Genomic DNA, 21,130 nt, shown 5'->3' on the forward strand with positions numbered 1-21,130 from the left:
GCTGCTCCTGGCTGCGCTTTTAAAAACATACATACATACAGCTTAGCGCTGTATGATTAGCGTTGTGAAATGATGTGCTACTATAACGGGGCCGTCGTAACATCCGTAATCTAATTTTTTTCCTGTTGTTATTCCTTTAAGTTGTGCAGCAATGTTGTGAAGGTTGAATTAATGTTTGAGAGTATTTTATTCTATTGGAGGAAGTTTTATACCTGACTGGGGAAATACTAGAATGAAATTTGCAAAGAAATATGTCACGTGTACTTATTTTTAGATTGATGTTGAGATTTGCTTCATTAGTGCTTTGATTGTGGAGAATGGTTTTTTCTGTGTACGTTCATCAGGAGTGTAAAGCACTTTTGGATATGTTGAGTAGGAGGAGGAACTCGGTTGCTCTACAGTCACTGAGATGGGTGTTCCTACATATATGCAGTGCATTTTATATGTATTTAATCTCTTTTCCAGTGGCTCTGTTTAACTGCTAAAACTGGTCAAATAATGTAATCTACTGAATGATATCGTGTAGTAGTTTCCTTAGGTAGTTGTACTTATGCAGTGATTTTTCTCCTGGCATTTGGGACTCTCAAAACCACAATACTGAATTACGGTTAAAATGCAGTGGATGTATGAAAATCAATATAAGTTCTGTTCAGTAGTATGAAAGGTAATGTAAGTTCTGTTTATTAATTTCAATAACAAATTTTTAGCTTCTCATTGTAGTGTAAGTTTCACCTTTTTCCAGGGGTGACTAGAGTCTGCTGTTTTGTTTTGGACTTCCACAAACTTTTGTCTCAAGTGTTGACAGCTTAAGAGATAATGTGGTTAAAAGGTGTTTACTTGTGTGTGTTTGTGCTCTGGAAGGATTAAATAGATGTTTTTCCTGCTTGTTAGCATAGGCTGATTTTGAAAAAGTTCTAGTACTAGATCCCAGCTCTTTGGTAAGTTAGAATGCATGACTCAATATTGTTAAGATTTTTTTTTGCTACCTAATGCCTCCATTCTCTGTTTTGTCTCCTCCCTCCCACCCCCAACATTTTTTGGTAAACTATCTTATATTTGGGGACAGACATTTTAGCAGGGACTAGGAAGAAATACTTTACAATGAGGTTGGAGAAAAACTGTGAGGTTGCCAGAGAGGTAGTAGATGCCTCATCCATGGAAACATTCAAGGTCATTTTGGTTAGGGCTCTGAGCAACCTGGTCTTGTAGATTACCGTGCTCATTGCTTGAGGGTGGACTAGATGAGCTTTAAACGTCCTTTCCGACCCAAAGTATTCTATGACTTCAGGTGTTTTTTATGTACTCCTAAGCACCACACGGGATTTACTGGTGTCCTTTCTTTTTTCCTCCTGGACATTCAAGTTGATTAAAGGAAAGCTTATGCCCAAGACAGAATCCAGAACCTGAGTTTTTCCATATGCTTGAGGAATAGAGTTTTTGTGTTGTCAAAGGAAAGAAACTGATGTTTTTCATCTCATTTTACCATAGAACTTCAGTTGTCCTGAATTAAACATTCCTACAGTAATAATTACTACATGATGCCAGTTCCACAGTCACTAGGACTTGATCTGAGTGTTCCAGATGTGGACTGGTAATGACTTCGGGATCTGGTTAGCCTTCTGTTTGCTCAAACTGAGTTTTGTCTTGTATGTCTTGTAGCTTTGGTTTTGATTTAACTAACAGTGCATGAGCCCATGGCTTATTTATTGTTTCATCAATTTCTATCTATTTTTGAAACTTCTTTTTAATATAGAAAGAATTAGGAGGGTTTTAAGATATATTTTTGAAGCTCCTTTGGTTCAGGCAAGTGCGTGAACAGCCATGTCTGATTTAACTTCCTGAATTAGGGAATCATCCTCTTGTTGCACTCTGTTCAAGTATGATTTGCCAACTCTGTGATTACATAGACACAGCGAAGACTCAGAGTCTTCCTCCCAAACCCCAAGATGAAGTCTTGAAATGCTGTTTAAGACTCGATATATGTATATATATGGTGCTTTCAAAGAGTAGCAAATCTGTACAAGAAACCATTATCTGGAACACAGTTAAGAATGTCAGGGAAACAACATTCAGGGCATATATTTAGAAAATTGCACTCAGGCTGAGAGCAGATGCTATTCATGTGTGTCCTCTAAAAATATTTTCACATGCAAATTACACACCCGCTGGCTGCTCAGTTCTAACCATGTTGTTGCTGCATGATGGTCCCTGAGAATGGAGTGGGAGGTACCAGCTGAAAACTTTTGCTCTGAAGGTTTTGTTTCTTGGCTTTCACTTTTTCTTGACTTTCCTTCTTTTTCTAAAACCTAACATAAGGACACTTCTAAAATGACACTTTGCGAGTTTAAATTTTAATGTAAGAAAAATAAAGCAACTAATTATATATATAACTTTTTCTCTGTTTAATGCTTAAATATATTAATTATGTTCTGTTTTTCAAGTACAGACCACAAGAAAGCCATTGTCTCACTTAGATATTTTTTTTGTATATGAAGTCAAGGTAACTGTGATTGTAAACTTTCTTGCATTCCTCAACTGTTTTTAAGCCCACAGATCAGTAACATTGCCGATTATTGATATGTATACATAGTATCATTTGGCTATTGCATTGCAGTATTTTAAGGGAGGGAGATCTCTTCTAAGACAGATTCTAAAATCAGTAGCTAAAAAAGAGGCCAGTTTTTTTTGTCAACTACTACCTGTTTAAACCCTTTATTTTTCTGGAGTAAAAACATCTTATATTTTTATGACACATTTTCAGAAGTAGAGAAAAAAAAAATGCTGCATTTTTCCCTGTTATGTTGCCTGTAGCCTTTACCGAACAGGAGAAATCTATATATTGCTCTGAGGTAGACCTGCTTTTTCTTCTTGGATCTTATAAGAGAGTGCCTCTTAGTCATCCTTAACAGGAGTACATTTTTTGATGCATAGAAAGAGAGAAACTGAAAACTTCTGACCTGATGCAGTGCTCTCAGAAATCACTGAAAATATTTCCATTTAGGAATTGCAGCTGGCCTTCAAAGTACTTTCTTAATTTTCATACTATTCTTGAAGTTATTTTACCTCCATTTCCTACAGCCCTTAGGTATCTGACCCTGTTCTAGTAGGGAACAATAGCCAAGAGTTAGAGACTTAGTATCTCTTGTGTTTCCAGAAAGGAATTATTTTCAGGAATATTTCTAGTGGGGAAAAGATCAGTGATGAAATCTTGCTTCTGAAAACCATGGAAAGCAGGGTGGTATCTGATATGATCATGGTGGTTATGTTGTGCATTTGTGTCCTTAGGAATCTTCCAATAGTTAGGTTATGTTTCTGTGATGTGGTGTTGCATTGCTACTCTTGTGAAAGTTAACAAAAACAGAAAGCACAGCTTAATGTTGATGGAAGGATTTGGATGGGACTCAGCTGAGGTAATATAACAAGAGTCAAACAAAATTCATGTCTCTGTAGTAGCAAAGATATTGCCTAGCTTGATATTAAGGACTTGGAAAACTGAGGTGAAAGTTTGGAGTTGCATTGGTTAAAAGACTTACAAAGTAAGAAGGATTACAGCTAGCCAAGTGTTTTGAAATTAAATGAACAAATGAATTAATACTTGCCCAGATGTGATATGCTGGTTTCTGGTTTCACACATTAATTGCTCTTTTAAGGCAGGTTATATATTACTTTCCTTTTTGTTTGGCCTTTATACTGGTTTTCTCTTCCTCTGTATGAAAGTCTGGAATCTCTAAGGTGGTTTTAGGTTTAACTGATTGACTTATAGCAGAATTCCAAGATGCATATCAGAAAGGTTTCATTCATTTTGGGAACAGGGATTTTCAGCAACAGCTGCTAAAGACAGTGTTGTACAGGAAGTTAGGAGAACTGGGATGGTGTAAAAGGTGCTATCACTCTTTTGTATGTGTTTATAAAAGGGAAATGAATGCCAAATTATATCTATGCAAGTAAACAATAATTGATATTATGACACTTCTAAAAAGAATCTTAGTTATTTTGTTCTGTTTTCAAAGTAACTTTAAAGGTTGTTTTGTTCTCTTGAAACAGTAAGTGGTAATCAAACATACTAGTTAAAGTTGAACCCTTGTGAATCTTGGAAAAAAATTCTAAATATCTTGCCTGCAGAACCTGGTTCCTATGTTAGCAGAGAAAAGAATATTAAGTAACACACTGTCCAAGAAATTGGCTGGTTCTTTTTACACTCCATAATGTGCTTCAAAATATTTTTCATGTATTCTGGTACTTTCAGGAGGAAGGAGTCTTTTCAAATAGACTGATTCTAAGTTTGTAAGATGTCAGTTGGTACCGACAAAGGAAAAAAGAGCAATGATCTATTTTGTGAAGTTTAAAAGTGACAGATTATCTTTCTGTTCTTACTTACCTATTTAAACTTTCACTGATGTAGCATTACCTGTCCATTAGAGACTTTCCCCTCTGGTATTTGAAGCCCTTGAGCTACATTTTATCACCATTATCTTGTGGTTCTTTTCTTATTTAGTCTTGGAGGTTTTTTGCTTTCTGCAATCCCATTTGGTTAAACGTTCTGTGTAAGGATGCTGGTATTGTTACAGCCACTTTATGCTATGCGTGAACAGAGGCTCCAGCTTCTGGCATCTCTTGAGGAAGTGCTGTGTAAATGCAAAGAAAGACTGATGCTTCTTCCGAAGAATTTAAAATGCCTGTCCCATCTCCTGTTTCTGGAATTGCAGCATATTGCATACTTGCCTGATTTTTCACAGAGTTGCATGAGTCTAGAGTTTTTTGAAGTTGGTAAGACTAATTCTATGTGAGCTTAAAGCCCTTGCAAAATCTTTCCTGCTTCTGAATTAGCCTGTGGTGGTTTTGTTTGTTTCTTTTTTAATGTCTGAAAAATTTATTTGTATATGAAGTCATTCTTTATGTGGGGCTAATGAAAGAAAATTATTTGTCTTTATTAAAGTGTAGTACACAGATATTTTTATATGACATTTTTTATTTGCTTGTGGTGCTGAATCACCACGTCATGATTTTTGTTATCATGCTAGTTACTGTAAGAATGCATGTGGTTCTTCACCCTCAAGAAGGAGACATTTTGGGCCTGGACATCATTACCCTTTTCTAAATAAATTATTTTTTACATCTTCAAACTGTTTTTAGAGCATTTTTTCTGTAATTCTTGGACCCTGTGTTGGCAGGGGATGTGGGGAGTGGATGAGTGGGATCATGGTGGTAACAAAAAATGGTTACCTTTTTTCCCTCTAGCCTAAAACATCAGTAGTTCAACTTCTATCTGAAACAAAATATTGCTGAGTTCTGGTTTGCTGATGTATATTTAGCACCCCTCTAATTCTCAAGTGTTGCAGCCCCTTGGCCTGTTAAGTGCATCTAATTGTGTGTCCTCTTCCCTGTCAATCTCCCAACCTTTCTTTGTATTTTAAAATTAATGTTCCATATGCTCCAAAGCTGTGGTAGTGTTCAGTACTTGTTCTGTATAAAGCATCATTTCTACCATTGCCTTTAGAGCAGAAGAGAATGGCTGTAATTGTCCTTTTCAGCCTGATAGTGCTTTTTCTTATATCAGAAATGTTATTAACTAGCCACAATGGTAATTTTTATATAACTTGTGGTGTGCTAATGCAGAAGTTTTGAGGTGTGCTGATGTCATTCTCTGTACACAATATGGTATAATTGACACAACACTTTCTTTCTCTTTTTTGTTTCGGTTGCTTTTTCCCTGGTTGAAGTTTTCAGTAAAGTAATTTTGCACCTTGGCCAAAACTCAAAAGCAATCATCTGCTTCTAACGTGGCAGCAGCACGGTGCAAGGTGTGGGCATACCTGTGTTGGCAACATACCACAGAGCATCTCCTTGCAATTTGCTCTCTCTTCCCTCAGACAGGGTGCCAGGACAGGACTTGTTGCTTGGTAGTCAGGTATTGACTTTCCTTTCTCAACTACGATACCAAACACTACACTCCTATAAAGGGTGGCAAACATGGAAATGCAGTTAGTTTTGTTGCAAACAACTATTCTGAAGTAATTTTTTTCTTTCTAAAACACAAAAGCAATATAGCTTATTGTTAAAAGAGAACTTAAATATTTAATAGAATCAATTATCTTAATTAATCAGAAAAAATGTTGAAGTTTCTTAACACAAGTATAAAATAAAGATATCTAAGGTAGAAATTTGCTGGTGAAGATACTCCATCAGTTTGAGAATCTGACTGACCTCTTATTTTTGGCTTTGGAATTGCTGGCTTGATTGTCGTCTCTTGCTGCTTCCTACCTGCATCTTTGAACCACGTCCCTTTCATTCATTCCCTTTCATTGAGGTTGATGTAGGTGCACCATCCTGGCACCTAACTTCTGCTGCTTAAACACTGCTGGGAAATTTAACTCTTTTTATGGATATGCAAGAGAAAATTGTTGGAGTATCCTGTAGCTCAAGTGAATGAGGTCAAACAGGGACAGGCCCTCTATGCAACCTAGCAAACAGCAGTGGCTACTAATGAATGTTTGGAGAAGACGTGTAAATAATGTCTGGAGCTGTGGAATTTTAAAGGTTTTCAGTGTATTTAAAAATACCCCAGAACCCAGTGTTTTAAAATGCCTTTTGAATGAAGACCAAGGTTAACAAGGCTGCTAAAGTAAATTTAGTTTTTCCTATAAATTCTGCTATTTATTTCTTGTTGCTGTTGTTACCACTTAAACAGTGCCTATATTATTTACAGTAGTGTCCACAGTATTAATATTTGAAGTTACTTAAAATAGCAGGTATTAAATTTTCAAATGAAATAATTATTTAGAAGATGAGCTTCATTTAGTTTGTTTGTCAGAGTTCACATAGTGTCATACAGCATAGATAAACTGTCACTGTATTTCATGCTTCAGAACAGAGGGTATTACTGAACTGATATAAAGCAAATTTATTTTGTAATTCATCTTGTGTCATTGGGTAACCATGGTTTTATAAAGCATTTCAACTTTTTTTATTATTACTTGTGGATTGTTTCAGTGAGGGTTTCTTAATTTATTTTTTAAATGAGCAATGCTGTACCATATTTCATGCATGAAATAAAGGTGCAAACTTACACACAAATCAAAAATGGAAGTCTTTATCTGGGCAAAACTGGAGTAACAAAACAAAATGGCAGCACTAAAGCAGAGGTTCCCATCTTACTCTGCTGAAGTTTGGTCACTGACATTGATATCTAAAGGACTGTTGGTGCCAGCGGTCTTCATTTCTCTTTATAGGTATTTTTTATGTTTATAGGTATTACAGGTATCCCTCAGAGCAGGACCTCTATGGTACATTCATCAACCTGTGAACCACCTGAAACCAGGACCCAGCCCTCTGCTTCTACCTTGCTTAGGGGTTCATCACCCCCTGCTTCACTCCATCCTTTTGTCATCTATGAAAATCTGCCCCTGTAGAGCAGGTTCCCTTGGAAGACTGCTCTCATAACAGTACCTGATTAGAAGACATTTAAAGTGAAATGCAAGTGTGGTACTGGTTCTGAGTGCAGCTGGAAGTGCTATAATGTTGCATGCTTAGGAATAATGTGTGGCGAGTGACTGGTCCCACAAACCCTTCTGCAGATAAGTAATCCTATCAAAGGCAGTTGAGTGCATTTGATTAAGGATTACATGCGATTAGTGGTCTGCAAGGTTAAGAGTACAACTTGTATCATTGATGAGTATTCACATATTAATGCTGCTTTGAGCAGAGATTGAACTAGATGACCTCTGAGGCCTGTTCCAACTAGAATGATTTTTTGATTATCACACTTGTATTATGCAAATAGATACTTCCTTTATAAAAAAACCCATTAGTTGGGTAAGTTAAACTCTAGTAAATTACTGTTGTTGTTTTACCTAAATGCATCATGTTGTAGCATGGAGTTGTAAATTTGACCCAAGATTAAGATTTTAAACAGTAAGAGGAATACACCCATGCCTTTTTTGTGTATTGCTTCAAATTCTTTGTATACGCTTTTATGTCAGATTGAGTTTCTTGTATAGGAATTCTTTCCTAGCATATAGTTGATGTGTTCTAGAATTTCTCCAATAGAGAAATTCTAGTAGAGTGCCCAAAAATTTGATACTTCATGTGCAATTTAGGCATGTGAATGAATTTAAATTTACTCTGCCTAATTCAGGTACCACTAGCACTGAGTCTATGGTAACAAGGGCATCAGTGTGGGTTAGCAGATTGAGAAAGGCTTGAGGCCCTAAAAACTTTCCAAAGCAAGGACTCAGAATGTGAGAGCACATTCTTATATTAAAAAAACAACAAACCCAAACCCATTACCACCCCAACAAACTCCCCCACTGTTAGGATATACTGTGTAGAATCTGAATATATGTAGGTGTTGAGACACAGCTGGTTGAGTTTAATAAACAGTAATCCTTCTCATGTGCAGGGAATCATGGATTTTCTTCCGGTATCTGGATAAGCTTTTTACCCATTGACACTTCTATAATTGTTCTCATTTAGTATTGTTTATTACTTAGTTTTAAGGAAGAAGTTGGTGATAAGAGAGGAAATCTCTAAACTGCTGCCTGTTAAAGGCCAATCACCTTCACTTGCATGAAATCACAAAAGTTTTTGTGTAGCATTTTAAGCTGCCAATATTTGAATTAATCTCAGTAATGGGCTATAGGTGTTGTCATGGCTTATTGGTGGCAGTGTATTTCAGGAAAACCCTTGGTTGTATGCTTTTATTTGAAAATATAAGGAGTATGGTAACATCACCAGTAATGTGTTAAGGACCTGGCAGGTCTCTTTGGCTTTTAGGGAGTATAGAAAACAATTAAAAGGAATAAGAGGTGCTAGGAAGGAGTGGACTTATCTCTTTATGCTGCTTTTCAAGCATAGGATGTTGTCCACAACAAGGATGTTGTGGGCATTTTATTATTTTCAAATAATGTTGATTGGATGTTATCTGATTATGGGATTAGAAAAGCAAAAGACTGAATGCTAGAATGAAGTGCTAAAGGCTTCTAAGTCAGAAGGACTTGATGTTATTCATTCAGTTAGTGGTTCTAAAGGATGAAGTGGCTGATCTGCTAAGAGGAATGCATCTTGTTAGGATGGGATGCTTTGCCAGAAGACCGGAAGCTGTCAAGTGCTCTACATGCTGTACTGTTAAACAGAACACAAAGAGCAGAGCTGGAATTTGCAGATCATCCTGTTTAGTTCATCCTACCTTAAAGTTGCAGTTTATGGCCTTTGGCAGGAAATTGTACTGCAGGCAGTTTTGTTAGGCTCTAGAAGTCGTCATTTTTTTATGCCATTGTTGGGAGGATGACCAGTGATTCAGAGGTGGAACGGAAAGTTAAAGCAGTCCAGTAGTATACTATGCTGCTTTCAGTGGCAGAGCTGTGATTTACCTTGTAATTTACACTCAGGTGGCAACAGCAGTTTCTTAAGTGCTGACATTTTTAGCTGCAATTATCTGTGTGGTCTTATTCCCTCACTTTCCCTCCTGTTATATTAGCACAGTGATTTGTACCATCATGCAGTGACTTGAATCAGAAAATTGATCCTGACTTTGAGAGGAGTCTGTGGCAAGCAGCAATTTCTAACCCAAGCTTGTTCCTCACTCTGGTCTCATCCTGGTGGGTGGCTCCACCAGGAGACAGGATCATGACCCAAGGATCAGAACAAGCAGCGGGAGCATCCTCTCTGGACTGGCATTTTACCAGAATAGATGCTCATCAGATTATGCCTCTAGAATCTGTGACTCATCTTGCCCTCAAGTAAGCATCCCAAGTAAAATACTGCATACATCCAGTAAAATCAGAGAAAGTTGTGAGAATCTTGAAGGCAGTCTTCTAAAGCTGTCTGTATTAGCATGATGGTGCTAGATGACATTTGGTGTTTTTAGCTACAAAATAATTCATGCTGGAAGGAGTAACTTGAACTAGTTGAAGATAATTCTATATTACAAGCAAATGTTCTGCAAAAATACATGTATCATTCTAGATACTCAGGTGAAAGCTTCTTTGAAGAGAAGAAATATATGATGTATAAGAAACATCCTAAAATGCATTGAAATGGTGCTCCACAGTAGCCTTAAATGGAAGTTCTTTATCTGGGCATCTCCGCTTAGATGAACTGTCCATCAGGTTTAATGAATTCATTTATGCTTTATCAATCACTGCACATACATATCCTATATGTGTTTTAAATGCTATTGTTAAGCAACAAGTTCTTGAAAACTAAGTAAAGTATTTTCAGTAACTTTACACAAAATAAAGTTGCTGTATTTCTTGATTTCAGTTCAATTACTTCGGATGATCTGTAAATTTTCAATAATGGCAATACATTCATTCTGCCATTTGGAGGAGCCTGTGCCACAGAATAATGATCTGAAGAAAGCTCACTTATTTGCAAGGAAGAGTCTTCATTTGGGAATTAGTATTGATGCAGCTCAAGGGTGCTTTTTCAAGTCCAGGTAGGTTTTTTTTTTTAATTATACTTACTTGGGTTTGGTATGCTGGCATTTCATTTACATTTGCATATATGCTGTGTCCTGTCAGAGCCTTTGTGTTGGTCATTTGACACATGAAGTATGTTGAAATTAAAAGGCACATATAGGAACAGACATACTTAAGAGATGAGTGGCAGGAAAGAGTCTGGAAAATAATTCTAGCACCATTTATTATCTCTGGAGGATCTGTCAGTGGAGGTTATGATCTTAATGATGCAACTCCCTTTTGCTGTGTGCTTTTTTCAAACTTTTCATATGTGTTTATTATATAAATTCGATATTTTGCTAAGCCTGAGTTGTTGTTTTCGATCAAAATGTTAGTTATTAAGCCTCAAGTCATCCAGAGGCAGTAAAAAGCAAGTCACAGTTAGGTTTTCACAACTTGGAAAATTTTCTACTTAAAAAAATCAGCTTTGGAATTTTTTAAAATTTATTTTAATTTTATTTTTTCTAAAATGTGTCCTTAAATCTTGGCATTGTAACACCTGACCAGGATTTAATTTTAGTCTAGTGGTTTCTGAACATAGTGTTTATTTTTTTTCAAGACATCCAATTATTTTTATAACTTAATCATGACTTCACAGCACAAGTTGGTTTCTAGTCATATTCTGTATGGAAACTGTATGCAATATACATTCAATAAGAACTATTAGAAGTAAATTAATAAAGTAGTTATGAATATTTAAACAGGCACTTGAATTTCTTGTGTTCTCATAGCAAACTGGAGGGATTCTCAAACTGGCAGTGTGTTTGGTGTTCCAACCAGCAGCCAAATAAATGATAATTTGGGAAAAAAACTCAACAGCCAAATTCTTCTTATCAGATAGAGTACTGTTTGTCAGCCTTTTCAGTTGTACACAAATCAAGACTCTCTTAATAATATCTGCCTACTTTGTAAGACAAAATATTAGTTAAATTACTGGATTGCTTGCATCTTTTAGATGCATCTCTAAAACCTGATCTGAGAATCCTTAAGAATATCATTTGTCTTGCTAAAAATCCCACAGAATTAAATGAATTTCAAATTTCTCAAATGTATTACCGTGGTATCTTCTGGGTCTGGAAACAGAGGCTCCTGTTCTGCGTGTTTTCATGCACACGTTTGACTTCCTGTCAGTGCCTTCCTGGTAGAGTGCTGATGCAGAGAACTACAGTGTTGTAGAAAGAGCATTACTTTTTATAAATGTAAGCCTTTAGTTTAGTTCCCTCATCCTTGTAGGAAACATGAAGATATTGTTTTAAATAAATGCTTTGCAAATGTAATGGGTACTTAGAAGTCAGAAACTAGTTAAGAGAAGCTTTTGAACTGTTAATGTATTCCAGACAGGAATGGCAGTAGTGAAAAAGAGGCTGTTGCCTCAGTGTACTTCTGAAAATTGAAATGCATGTCAATAAAATCATCACAAACCAGAATTAATTCTGGAGATAGCGCTTATATTTTCTGGTCCTATTTTGCATATGAATGCTATGAATAGTGTTCACCAGATACAATTTTATTTATTTTTTTTTAATGATACAGAATTATAAAAACTGAGGGCCTTGGTGTATCCAGATTTATTTTTAATGTAGTTGAAGACCAATATTTATTCTTAAGCTTATTAGGTCCTGTTGCTGAGAATCTATTCTGGCTGCACATGAAGTCAAACTTCAATAGAACACAGTTCCATTGAACCCAAACCAGGACAAGAGTAAAACAGAAACCAAGTTCAGTATTATTCATAATAATGCTTATGGTGTCTATAATATGGGTATTGAGAGCAGCAAGTGTATTTTTTTTTTTCAGACTCTTTCAGCAGAACTGTTATTTTCCTAACACAACCTCTGGTACAAGGATAAATTGGGTTTTTGTCAAAGAACAGAGTCCCGTATCTGAAGAGTAAGAATGTAAGGTATTTGAGATTATATCATTTCAGCAAGCAGTTAACAGCAATTTCAGTTACTTGCTACTTTGCAGACAAGTATACAAAAATACATGATTTATCATGCATCAAGAAGTCTCAAACATTTTATATCAGTTCCTTTTTGCTGGTCAGAGTTTTTTTTCCCCGTTTTTATCTCATGGGTGGAATTTCTGAAAGCATTCAGCTCTGCTTTCTAAATGTGTTTTCTGTGAAATCAATGAGCTGACCTGAGTGGGAATGAAGGTTGGTTTATCTTTGGTGAAGCAAAGTTAAGCTGTCAATAACTGATGTTGAAATCTCATCCTTCAAATGCTAGGTCCTTGACATTCAGTGGGATGAGAATCTCAGAACTGACTACTGGGGACTCCCAGGCTACAGATCAGGTAAATAGCTTCTTTGGAGGAGGAAATTAAAGGTGTCTTCTTTTTAAAATTATGATAATTAAGTAGCGAAGTGTGCAACTTAAACTATAAATATTTCCCACTTAACATTTAATTTAAAATAGACATGTCTATATTTGTGAGAGGATTTGTTAGTTGCAGTTTGAGTCTTATATAATTATCTAATATTTCAGCAGTACTGTTTCTAAAGAGGACTTCTATATTGACACAGAACATGAATGTCTAGCTCTAATCCCATTTTCCAACATGAACCTGTGTGTAGTTGGTCCAGCTACTGTGATTTCCATTCTGCAAAGACATAGATGTCTTTTGGTATTGAATGTATAATTTAGAACTAACAGCTTCCATATTAGAGTAGGTGATAAGGGGCTCTGTTCAGATCATGGGATCACAACAGTTTGTGTTGTGACAGCTCAGTATAATTTGTAACAGAGAGACTTAAAGTCACCCAGAACTGGTGCTGCTGTACTTTATTTCTGGTCTTGGAAAGTACAGTGGTGTAGCAGGTGCTGCTGCCTCAGTACTGGAGACAGGACAGTTGGAGAGGAACGGTGTGCAATGGCAGCAGGAGCTGTTACGGCTATCTCCGATAGCTTGTCCTAGTTCTTCATCCAGAGTCCTTTTTTGCTCTGCTTTTTGGGAATGATGGGGAGGAAAAAATCAAATATAGTTAAGTAATTGTTAGAAAAAAGCAGTAAGTTTTCCTTGTTAAAAAACAAAAAGTTTTTCTTCTGTCATAGTGTTCAAAGAGAAAACATTACAGATTTGGGTGTTTGTTTTTAAGACTTGTCCAATTTCAAATACAGACTTAATTCCTTGCCACCTTCAAAATCAGAAAGAAAATATGAAAGGATCAGTATTTTGAGATCAAGAATAAAAATTGAGAGTATTTTAAGATAAAAGATTACAACAAATCAAAGAAATAGATGTATTACATTTTAATATATTTAACTTCAATGGACTGTTAACATCAATGAGATATATTTAGGGTTTTCTATGTTCAGTTCTATAGGCAATATAGAATGTGAGAGAAACAGCTGCATCTTAAATAGATCATCTGCTTTAAGAAAGTAGGAAACTATTCCTGCCAAGCAACTGGTTAAAACAACCTATTAAAATACAAGTGGTTTTATAGTAGCTTCCTAATTCATTTAAGTAGAAAGAGTATCACATTCTTGTAATAAGTTGTGTGTTCCTAAGTGGTGAAGAATACAGGGTTTGGGGATTTTTTTCCCCCCTATAGAAATGAGTAATCCCTGTAATTCTTGCCACAGGATATACTAAGGATTTGGGGGAAAATCCTGTACAGTTACTAAAGGTTCTTTATAATAAAAAAAAAAAAAAAAGTGTAGTACACAGCACATTCAATCTTAGAGAAGGGACGTATTTTAAGAGACAGTTCATACCACTGTAGGTGGCACTGTAAAGCACCATTAGCACTTTAAAATAGAAGTGTCTGAGCAATACCTAAGCTGTGCATGTACCTCTCTGTGGGTAACCCATTCATATATTAGTTTTATGGAATATCTTTGCTCCACTATTCTTTGGAACACAGCTTCCTGCCCTCTCAGAAAGACATATCTTCTTGGGACTTGTGTTCCAAGAATATCTAAGAGAGGGCTCGTGTGGAAGTTTGTATGTAGCTTACCTTAGGGCTTAACAACAATAGCAGGACTGGATACCACCCAACATGCTACACTGGTTTTGGGTCCCAACATCATGACATTCTTTTGAGAGCAGGCCCAAGAATTTGTTATCCTGGTCATGAACATCCAGCTTAAATGCTATCCTCTTGGATCCAACTCTTTTATTGTCATATTGATTGTATTTTTGAAGGAGGAGAGTCTGTTGCTTTGTCTGCAATACAGCTATGGGAGTTTAAGGGTCTTCCAAGAGAGGATATTTCATTCCTGACATGCTCACTAAGAAGAGGTGATGAAGCCTATATAGTGCTTTGAAGATTAACTTCATAATCATGCTGTGAAATGGTAAATGTGTATGTTTTGGAATAACATCAAAAAGTGCAGTGAAGTTGATTTTTAAGGAGTAGATTTAAGTATTGCATCCTTCAAGATGATTTCTGTAAGTTAAAAGTATTTTAGATTATTTTTTACAGAATTTCAGAGTATTGAGAAATTATAATTTCTGTATATAATAGACTACATTTGATGGCAGGTCCTAAAGCACCCTGTTAACTATTTGCAATGAGATATTTTTTCTAAATAGAAATATCATGTTTGTTTAAGAAGATATTCTGTATTAGTATGCCCTTTCCATTAAGTTATTCATGCTACACAAGAATTGTAGTGTTGAGTTTTATTTTCAATTTTCTTCTTCTGAGATTCATCAACTAGCAAACAAAAACCTCTGACTTTTAAGCACCTCACTTTTCAACACAGACCGATCCCTGAGTTGAGAACATTTATGTTATTAAAAGTAAGTATTTTACTATTTTTTTAATAATTAATATACCTACCAGTACATGTGCTAGGTTATGGTCACTGCAGTTCTTATTCTTAGCAAGGCACATACAGTTCACCTTTGATAAGTAAGTTACAATTGTAGGTACTTTATCCAAAGATTCCTGAGAGCAGAGGTCTTATTTTAGGGAGAGACAGAGATAGGGAGACAAAAACAATGCATTTCTCTTGAGTCTGTTTTTGAAGCTGTTGTAAAGAAGTCACCAGTAAAGACAAAAATGCATTCTTATTGCATTTGCATCTGGTTGTTCTGGTGTCTCAACTCAGTTGTCTGGGAGTTACCATTCATGTGTCCCAGGGACAACACAGTGATTAAAACTTTTTTTTTTAATTTGTTTTCTCCTTTAAAGAACACTTGGATAAATAACTAAACTTTGCTCCTTTAGAAGCAGGAAAGTTTGGGGTTGTTTCTCTATTTTTTTAACAGCACAGCTGGAAATGGCAGATGCTGTTACAAGCAACAAGGTTAAGTACAGGTAGTATGGAAATACTATTGTGCAGCTGAACTAAAGGAATTTTTCTGGGTAACTGCTTGCTTGTTATTGTCATCACCCGCAAGCTGTGGGTAATTTCCAAAGCTGTAGTCTGGCAAAGGAGTAATAATTGCTTTTGTGTGTATTTTTCATGCCAAGACACACACTTTACTTTTACCAGTGTTTTTACAAAGATTTAAAATTGCCACAACATTGTTGCTAAAAAAAACCCGGTTCATTTTAAAAGAAAAGGAGATACGAAGAAAATAGTGACACCTGAGTGGCAGAGAGAAAACTTTTGTCAGATGAACTCTTGACAGAATCTGGCAGAAATTCAAAGTCTAGTTTGTCTCTAGTAATTCCATTAGCATTTCAAAGATTGGGGATGTTCTGGGAATGACACAGGAAGAATTATTTTTTTAAGTTAAGAACTAGTCTAAAGGGTTTCCTGAGCTAGGAATATTGTTGCTATCTTGCAATAGGTAGATGGACTATATCTGAGACACTTAGTTTTCTATCAGACATTTCTCTACTTTATCTGTACTGGCGTAATTAAAGTATCAGCCACCTTTCCCCAGTGTGAATAGAGCTGTATCAGTGTAAAACTGTATCTATTGGTAGCTTATTTCTGCATAGAAGGAAACAACCTAGGAGCGCTGGCCCAATTCCAGAAATTGTTTTTAATTATATTGCAGTTGCTATGCCTGTATGAACTATTCCTATTGGAGATCTTGCACCAGATGAAAGTGACTTCGATCTAGTTTATTTGCCCTTATCCATACAACCCCATAAAAAATTACACCACTTCAGTTTCACAGGTTTGTTTTGCCTTTGTAGGCAGACTTGCTCTTTACTCTGACTTATCTTCATTTATGCTAAAGGATCTAAACAATGAGTGTTTTGACAATGCAGATGCATATTCTGTTCTGATATAAGCCTAATCTATTCAGTTAACATTGGAACAAGTACAGTTTACTGTGAGGGTTGGAATATTTCCATCTGGCTGTGTGCACCAGAGCCTATAGAGCAGCTGGCCCCATCCTGAATCCTAACAACTCTGTTATTCAGCATGGAGTACAATGTTTTACGTACTCTTATCAACTTTCAGCTACTGTTTTATAGATCAGTGTCTTGCCTCACTTTTATGCTATCCAGTATGTGTTACTTAAGAAAGAATTAGGAAGGCTGAAGTCAGAATATCAGAACTTGGATCACTTGCAAATAGGGCTGATCTGAATGTGCTTGTTCTATACAGAACACATTGTTGAGCAGATTCAGATCATCTCTCTTTTAAAGCTACAACTGAGGGAGAGATCTTTGATCCCATCTTAAAATGTGGGGAGGGGATTGTGATGGGGAAAAGAACAGAAAATAAGTATAAAATATGTCTAAGTATACTGCTCTAAGCCTGGGAGCAGTAAAGAAGGAACCATGCCAGAGACTAACCCACAGGAACAGAAAGAGCCAAAAGCCCAGGGACCTTTGACCATTCAGAGAACATTGACTAACTTTAATTAGCTGATCTCTGTCCTGTGCTTACTGTTTCTCCCACTTCTTGCTGTCCATTCTACCTCTTCACTTCTGCTTCATTCCTGTATACTACATATGCTTCCTCCCAGCCAATGTGCCCTCCTTACCCTTTACCTCCCTCTATGTTGTTTGCAAGCAAAAGCCACCTGCAAAGTAGAACTGCTGTTACATTAACTGCAGTCCTGCTGTTTGTGCTGTGTGTGGACTTTTCCCCTGTGCTGTCTTACCTGTTTAGACTTGGGGTTTTTTATGTGGTTGAGGACCTTTTACTGTTCTGTGTATTTGCTTTACCCAGCATAAATGGAACTTTGGTTTTCATAAGTCCTTAGAAGACCTTAAGTATAGTTTAGAATGATGTTCCTTTATCCTGTTCTTTTATAAAAATCATTCACAGGCAAATTACCACCCTTAATGAGATGAAATATATGAGATTCCATGGGATAAAAAGGAATTTTGCTCTTGTGTTTTTTTCTATAGGTGAACTAGTGACTTATAAGTATAATGTTACAGCTGTGGTTATATTAGTGTCCAGCATAATAGGATGAACGTTTCAGAATGAATTTTCTATTTGCTGTGTTTGCATTGCACTTGCAGTGGTTTGCAAATTGCTGGTTTGTTTTCCATGTCTTACAGCTATATAATTTGCTTTCTAGAAACCATTTTGGTAGGTGTGAGTTGCTTGTCAGAAATCCGTTCCGAAGCTTGAGTGCAAAGGAAGCAGGGAACTAATGATGAATAAGAATGGATATCTTGAGGATAACAATGGATATGGCATTCTTCAAAAGCTGTGGCATCCTGGTAAGAATTTGCATGTAATTTATTAAACACTACGTGATAGTTCTCAGTAAAATGTGTTTGTGTCTCTCTCTGAGGATTTGTCTGATGAAATTTTCTTCTAAAATGTGAAAAGTAGGAGGGTTGCTCTATACCATGAAGTATTTTAAATTCTGAAGCATTTTACAACAACTTTACTTAGCATTCACTTCTTGCATATAAAAATAGTAAAAGCATCTTTTTAGAAAAGTAAGTTATTTTAGAGAGGGAGTTAGTGGCCATTTATGGCTCACTGTTTGTGAGCCTGTTTCTCTGAATATTCAGAACTGAATATATTTGAACTGTCATTTAAAAAAAAAGTCTTTTTTTCACTGACTATAATCTCTCATGGCATACTTCACCACTACACATGAGAATATTCTAACATGCATTGCATCCAGCTTTGCAGGAGATACAAAACATATAATTACTGACAAACTAATCATAGCTGGAAACTTTTAAACTTCGTATTCATTAAAAAACCATGGTAGCATGCTAAGTTACTGTACTAATACTTAGTTGAAACTTTCACACCATTTAAATAATGTACACAATTAGAAAGTGCAAGTAAAAACACCAATGAAAGTTTTACTGTAACTGCAGTATAGTAGAAGTGATTCCTTCAGATTCAGGATTTGAAATAACTTAGGCCAACAATTTCCTAAGCAAAAATTCTTGTTTTCACCAAAGCCAATTATATTCTTATCTGTGTATATACTGACATCTTGAAATTAACAAAGACTTTGTGCCTCTTTTTCTTCCTACTCTCTGAATCCCACTGGTAGTTTATATTGAAATGGAACTGTTCTGGTGGCAGCTGGCAATTCTTAAAGCTTCTTGGTAGAAGTATTTTGAGGTGCTGGATGTGCATATGCTCTGTAGTAAAGAGCAGCACAGACACTGCACATTCTTCTGATGAACCGGTTTCATAGCTGAGATAGCTGTTCCAGAGTGTGCTACTTCCAGTGAAATTAGGGTTTAGTCACACTCGGGACCTCTTAACTTTGTCATGCCCTGCAGAAAGCAGCGGAGGCTCAGGAGCTGATTCACAAGCAGATTAGGTGTTAATCGGATAGACTGTGTTGGTCAGAGGGGTGGTGGTTAATGTCTGAGTGGTAACAGCGGGCCTGTCAGAGGCCTTAGTCCTGCTGAGAGGCAAGGGTAAGGAGCTCAGACACATCCTTGTGCTAACACAGATACTTCCCATGGACACACAGTGAGAGCAGGAAAACAGGGCTGTATTCTTGTGCGGGTGAGCACCAGCCAAGCTGACAGAACCCAGCTGCTCTGGACTCCTTTGCATGATACAGATGTAGACCATAACAGGTCTGCATCTAGGGCAGCATTAACTGAAACAGAGCATCCTCACTAAGATACTGGGGGAGAAAGGACAGAGAATGCCTGGTAGGTGAGCTCTTGAGAGATCTGTGGCCACACTCCAAAGGTCTGATATAAGTGCATAAGTTAGACTTAAAAAGATTAATGTAAGCAGTCTCCTTATTTGAAATTAGATTGGCTAGGAAGGTGACTAAGAGTGACTATTTAATATCCCTTTCTGTAACACTCAGTTTTTCATTTTTACTTTCGAGGTGAGAGGGAGATAAAATCTGGCCTTCAAAGTACTAGGTATTCATTCCAGTGCCAAAATACGAAACACAAATCAGCAACTTCAATTTAGGGGCATACTAGGTTCCCTTAACTGCACTTGGACAAATATGCATGTTAGATATATGAATGTAAACTTAGATACCTGCTTTGATGTACTTACGTTTTTTTTGGCTGCTGTGATTCTGTGGGCTAATGTAGTAAGAAGCTAATGGAGAGGAAGCTAGACTGCTTACAACTTTTTTTATCTTTTTTTTTTAGTTTTTGGTTGTTTTTTTTCTTGCAAGGCTAATCTTTCACTCAGGCTCATTGCACATCAAGTGTTTGGTTAATTATTTTATCTCATTTATATTTTAAACCAACTTTCTTTTTGGGGGAGTGGTGATAAGTTCTTAGTTTTAAATTCCCTCAGATTCTGACAGAAGGTATCAGTGAAGAAAAACCTAGTTTGTAATTTCCATGTTGTAGAGGTATCTTATCTGTAGTTGCAGTAGTTATAAACATCATGTCTAGAGTGTCTTTTTTTGTTGATCTTTTCTAAGATGACTGTGCTGACTGGTATGGTTTCAAATAAAAACAGTTAAGTTATTGACTTGTAAAAGAGTTGACTGTCATTTACTGCTTAGTTCCTCTTTTGCTGAATCATTTCTGTGATATTAGTTTTATTTGTGACACTTTAGTAGGTGCAGACCTGAGGGGGAAAATGTTATAGTTCTTTCACAATTCATTGGTTTGTGGATATTTCTGTTATGTTGTTGCCACACTGAATGACTCATATGTTAAATGAACTTGCCATCCTCAAGGCATGACCTTGCTATTGCAGCCCACAGTGAAACTTAATGCCATTGCACATAAGAATGTGGAAGATGCTCATATCCGTTTGAATCCTTGGGAAGTTTTGTGCACTTCGGATGCGTGTGCTAGCAATTACTCAACGTATGTTCTTTCAAAAAGCTGTGGCTTACCATGTCTGACTACTCTTTTTCACACTGTTGATTTGCTGAGTTTGTAAGCTACGTCTGTCTTGGGAGCCCAAGTTGGGACTGAGAAATAGTAATTTTTAGTTTGTTTGTTTTTTTCTTTTAACAAGGTGGTACAGTTTCATTGTATTAATTTCTGGACTATTTGATGAGAGGCTACGGAAGTATCTCATTTGCACTGTCACCTGTGCATTTTTTAAAGCATTTCGGCAGATTCTGAAATTGTTTTATTTTGGAAGTTGATAGCACAAACCTAATGCTCTCCACATTGTGAAAGCACTAATTAGTGTTATATTGAACCAGTTGGACCCGATTACCTTAGGTCTCCTTGAATTTTGGTTTTCTTACCCATTTGATTTTTCGTTGTTTAATAAGAATGTGAAAGAGGAAACAGATTTACCTATTGATGAAATCACACAAATTTTCACTTACATTACAGAAGCTTCACGTAAGAATGCTGTGAGGAGCAGGTCCTT

The 21,130-nt window shown here is 36.4% G+C and overlaps 1 long non-coding RNA gene across 3 annotated transcripts in view; it reads left to right on the plus strand.

Moving 5' to 3' along the window:
* Positions 1-21,130, plus strand: part of LOC148184871 (uncharacterized) — a 35,042-nt gene that overhangs the window by 824 nt on the left and 13,088 nt on the right. For 2 of the 3 annotated variants that reach the window (XR_015771879.1, XR_015771877.1), the window contains exons 2-5: positions 10,261-10,435; positions 12,689-12,755; positions 15,115-15,209; positions 17,910-18,054. This is a non-coding gene — a long non-coding RNA (uncharacterized LOC148184871). The remainder of the gene's footprint in view (positions 1-10,260; positions 10,436-12,688; positions 12,756-15,114; positions 15,210-17,909; positions 18,055-21,130) is intronic. The other variant, XR_015771878.1, reaches the window with a different exon arrangement.

The sequence above is a fragment of the Pseudopodoces humilis genome, chromosome 2 (assembly GCF_049639895.1).
Source record: "Pseudopodoces humilis isolate 2021_Gansu_Grassland_sample_001 chromosome 2, ASM4963989v1, whole genome shotgun sequence".
Taxonomy (NCBI): domain Eukaryota; kingdom Metazoa; phylum Chordata; class Aves; order Passeriformes; family Paridae; genus Pseudopodoces; species Pseudopodoces humilis.